The following is a 5,627-nucleotide window of genomic DNA, read 5'->3' on the forward strand; positions in this document are numbered from 1 at the left end:
CATCAACATCATCATTCGTGTCAAGTCATCAACAACCCCTTCCTTGCAATGTTGCACGGTTTTAAAAGTGTTGTCGTCGTTCTTTGTCTTCGTTACGCTTCTTTATAAATAACAAGAATAACAATAGTTGTTCATTTTGACATGCAAATTTGCATGTATTTACCATACTTAATAAGATGAAGAACATTTTTACATCAATTTATGGAGTCTTCTCTGTGAAAAAATATGTCACTAAGAACTCTACCAAAATTTTTATGATTTGCAACTATGTTGACTTATAATAAAAAAAAACCCTTGAGCTAAATTCAAATAAAACTCATATTTAATATTTTCCTCGAAAAAGTCATTAAACGTGCAAAAATTATTGTTATAAAATTCGAGTTCTTTATGAGTTTTGCCATTAAATCGTTACAAAGTTACGGCACAGAACTTGAGATAATTAAAAATTCTCTTCATAAGTCAATTTTTTAGCCACAAATCATCCGTGAGACAGACCAACAAAAGGTATCAATTTGATCCAATCAACCTGTCGCTTGTCTATCTCTCGTGTTTCTTTCCTAAAAAATAAAAAAAGAATAAATAAACAAAAATTGTCTTGATTTGTTTTCGTCCAAATAACAAGAAAACATCATTTAAATAATAATCTTGTTTCAGAAAAAAAAATTCTGAGAGAATAAAAGGAGTCTTTTGTTTATAAAAATAAATAAAAATAAAATGACTACTGTCAATATATTTACTGACTGACTGATACAAATAAAATCCCTAATGCTTACACATCAGTTTACGAAAAAAAAAACGAAAATCATAAAAAAATAAACAGCGTGATGCATCAAGAAATCATTTATAGTAAAATAAAATATGGTTTAAGAGTGTATGTTATTGTTTTATTCTTTATTATTATTTTTTTATTATTATTATTTCATCTTCTCCAAACTAATGCATACACACGCACCGAGTCCAACGACCCAAATCTGCTTCTTACGCAGTAGTGGCATGATTGTTTTATCTTATACGTATATTTTTTATTATTTTATTTTTTTCTACTGCTTTTTTTCTCTTCATCAACAGACAATCATCATGCAACGCAACACTTTTACGCGTATCAAAATCAAATACAACAGGCTTATCTCTAATTTTCTATCAACTGCTCATTTTATTATTAATTTCAGTGCTTTGTGCGTGTTGTATAGTTGCCCTTTTTGTCTTTTTTTTCATATCCACAGTGGGACTTGACTTGACTTTTATTTTTTTCGAGATTTAAACTTTGTAAATGGTCTTCAGAGAGAACTGTTCTCGCAATCACAGTTAATAGTACACAATTTATACACATTTATAGATTGCCCTGTCATAAAAAAGAAGAAACTAGTGTTCAAGAAAAGTTTGTGTGTGCATTTAAAATAATACCTAGAAAAAATAAATATGCATGCATGATCTGTGTTTTATAGAAAAAAAAATTTTTTACGTTACGCGATGATTATTATTATTAATCCACAGACAATTTTCAAACAGCTACTATATTTTGATGATCATGCAATATCAAGAGCAGCAGCAAAGATAATAACTGTTGTTCACCTAGACAACCGGTTTAAGGTAAGAATCATATAGGCAACATTGTCTTGTAAAATGATGCTTAACAGTTCTTACGTGGAGGTGGCAGTAGTGATTTGATGGAAGTGCGTGATATTGTGCACGCAAGTTCAGGTGATTGTGGATTTTTAACACTTTTTTGTAAAATCTTAAGAGATTTTGATAAATCACTTTCTTTCAAATATTTTTTTTTAATTTTTTAGAACATTTAATATTCCTAAAATATTTTTAATATGCTTATTTTAGTAAATTTAAATTTTTTTTATTTAATTTTATTTTTTTAATTCAAGTCGAATAAATCAAAAAATAAAATAATAAAAGTCAAAAATAAATCTTTTAAGTTTTTTAACTTTTTAATAAAAAAAAATATTTTATTTAATATTTTAAAAATTTTTCTTAAATATTAATAATATTTTATTTTAAATATTTTATCTTTTTATAAATTAAACAAAAAAAAATAAAATAATTAAATTAAATAAAAAAAAATTATAATCGTGAAATTTCATTAAACTATACATGAAAATATTTTTTTCTGTTAAAAATGTTGTTTTTTAATTTTCTGGCATATTACTTTTTACGGTTCTGGTTAAAAAGTTTGAATTCTCTATTAAAATAAAAATTTTACTACTTATAAAAATTTGTTATTGCTTAAAAATCTAAAATTTATTCTGATCAATTTATTTACTTTGTTTTTATTTAATTTGTTTATTTAAAAAATAAATTTTATAAAAAAATGAATTAATTATTTATTAAAAAAATAAAATGAAAATTAATTGATATAGGTATGTTAAAAAATTTCTTATCCACAATTTTTTTTTTAAATTCAAACTTTAAATGATTTTCTCCTAAAAATTTATTATTTTTTTTTGTTTTGATTTAATTAAGTCATTTTAGAAATTTATCAAACAGTGATCTTTTGACTTAAAATAAATGCATAAAAAATTCTAAACATCTTTTTAAAAGTAGTTTAATGTCAATTTTTGAATAATTTTCTAATAATTAATGCATCTCAGCATGCACTTCTGCCCATTTCGGTCAAATCTTTTGACAAAAATTGTGTCTTTATCAACGTACGAGGTCAAATTACGTCTCAAGGGTCTCCTTTTATCCCAAACTGCATGAACCCTATTCATCATCTGCAACAACAAAACACTCATAAACACGTCAATTTACTAAATCAATGCATTATACGTGCCAGTCTCACACAAATTAGAGATTATGGTAATTAGCCTTTGTGCATTCAATATTCTGTTCTACTTTTCTACCGTTCGTTCACTTCTTTTTTTTTTAACTAGAAGAACAATATTTCTTATAATAGGATTAAAAAACAAATTAATATTGACAATGACTTTTATTTTAACCTCGTCATCGTTTCATATTCCACTGAAACTCTTGTTGAACTCTTTTGAACCTTTTAATGACGTGAATTTTGAAGAAATTTTTCCATCAGGTTGGTCTCTTTTGTCCCCTCTTTTGACTTGAGTGACTCATGTTGTGTGGTTACCTCGAAAGTTTGACCGTTTCTAATAAAAAAAGGACTTCTTGGAAATATTTTTATTTGTTTTCATGTTCATTTCTCACTCACTACTGTAAAGAGGGAAAGAAGGCAGCAACATAATTAACAGGTGATGACTATCAGAAAATAAAACTTTTTATTGAGTAGTTTAATGGTCTTTAGTCATTTTCTCATTTATTAAATTAAAAATGTAATAAAACAAAGTATTTTAATTATTTTATCGTTTTTACGACTTTTTACCGGAACAGTAGCAAAGATAAGACGAGATAACGAATTTTCGATGAATCCAACGGAATTTTCGCTCAAATGTTTACCTTTTTATTGTTAAATAGATTGATGATTGTTTATAAAATACCCGCAGGGGTTGCAAAGGTTGAGTTAAATAGTTTTAAAAAATAATATTCAAATTTCCCACGTAACTTGTCCCGTAGCAAGTTAGAAGTAAGTAATAAAAATAAATAAAAACTAAATTCAATAAGCATTTGTTATTATTATGATTATTAATCACGCAACAAGTTAGCTACGGTACGCATTTGAATAAAAAAATTCCTCTGTCACTGACGAAAAAAATCAACAAATATTTAAATTTACCCCTATAACTTCTCAAATTATCATCAAAGGAGATAAAAATTAATAATCTAACCGACTTTTAACCTTTTTTTCTTCTTCATCTTCAATAAATATTTATTTACATTATTCATTGATGTCCCTGTTAAGATTTTTTTTTCTACGAGAGAAGAAAAAAAAGTTAACAGCAATAATAATAAATGATTGTTCTTTTTTTTCGTCAATTTTCTCAAGCACACACCATTCATTTGTTTATTTTCGTGTTTTACATTCAATCAATCATCCTTTGCATTTTTAATTTCCCGACTCAATCAATCTATACGATGTGTGCATAAAAAACTCACGTCAGGGTGAAAAATTTGCGGTAAATTATGCACCGACTTTATTTATTTAATTTTTTATTTCCTACCTTGCATTATTCTTGCGCATAAACAACACTTTGGAGATTAAAGTAGTGCGTAAATCGTTAATAATAGTTATAAATTGATTTGGTTTGAACCCTTTCTCTCTGTCGGTATGCCTTGGATTATCATATATTTCAAACATGAGTCATAAACGACTGACGGAATCCAACTAGATTATGTTTTTATTCAAATTAAATGACTTTTTTTTTGTTTGACAGATGATGATCATCTCGCATTCATGAGAAGATGTGTCACAACATTGGCGCAATTAAGGATGTTTGTTCTCATCGTCATTTCTTTTGCGACGAAGAATTGTCAATAAAATCTATAAATAAAGGAAGGAAAATGATAGTAAATTTCAATAAAAGTCACTTGAAATCCACCCTTTTCAGTTCCTTTATTACCTTTGTGACGATTAAAAGAAAGTTGTCTCCCTTGAAAAATACAAAAATGGAAGAAATTCAAAAATAAATGAAGATGGGAGGTGCAAAATCGGAACTTTTTGGTTATTAGTGTCATGCAAAAGGCTAATTTATAATGTTAATTGAGTTAATTTTTGGATAAAAATGTCGTTATTTCACCCTTTTATTGATGCAAAAATTTCTTGGAAATGTCGTTAAGTTTTTTTCTCATGATTTTAATGCATGCGAAAAATCGTAAAAATAAAATTCTAACATTTTTTTCTAATTTAATTACCTTTCTCTCATGAATTTTTTGATGTTTATCTATAGAAAAATGTTTGTTTACTCACATGTTTTTATTGATAAAATATTTACACATTTTATCTTGATTTGAATTAATTTTATTTTTTTAGAAAAATAATAAAAAAAAATATTTGAAAGTCATTTTATTGGCTTTTATCCTTGCACAAAAGACCTTCCTGTATTAAATACAAACAATGTCGCTGCTGATAATTATCGATAGAATGTATTTTTATGAAACACTTGCTTTCATATTATTTCACATTATAATATTATTACAAAAGGAATAATAAAAAAAATCGTAACAACGACGTGCAGTCATCAAAAATTATGAGTCTTTCCTTCCGTTTGTTTGTTTTCGATACTTCGTCCAGAGATATTAACAAAATTGTTTAATTGCCTCAATTTTATACGTTTCCTCTTTCGGCATTATCCTTATAAAATAAAATAAAGAGACAACATTATAATGAATATATGAGCAAATATGAATAAATGTGACGCACAAGGGACTCATGATTTTGTAATTGAATTTTGCTGAAAATTTTGTACTGGTGCGAAGTTATGATAAATAAAATAAAATAATAGGAAATGCACAAAATAATCGTAAAACTTTATGGCAGTTGAAGTTTCTTGTTGTCTTTTGTAAATTTTGGCTCATAACCAAAAATCTTGAATTAAAATCTATCGGGAAGTGCGACTTCTAGTTTTATTTTTGTGATTTTCTTTTCTTTTCTACGATGATGATGATGATTCTATAGTGACCCATCTAAGCCCACAAAAAGGGCTTTCTGTGGGTTTTCTTTCTTCCTAACCTGTTTCATATTTTTCTTTAACCGTGCTGACACTCTTTAA

This window comes from Culicoides brevitarsis, chromosome 1 (assembly GCF_036172545.1).
Source record: "Culicoides brevitarsis isolate CSIRO-B50_1 chromosome 1, AGI_CSIRO_Cbre_v1, whole genome shotgun sequence".
Taxonomy (NCBI): Eukaryota; Metazoa; Arthropoda; class Insecta; order Diptera; family Ceratopogonidae; genus Culicoides; species Culicoides brevitarsis.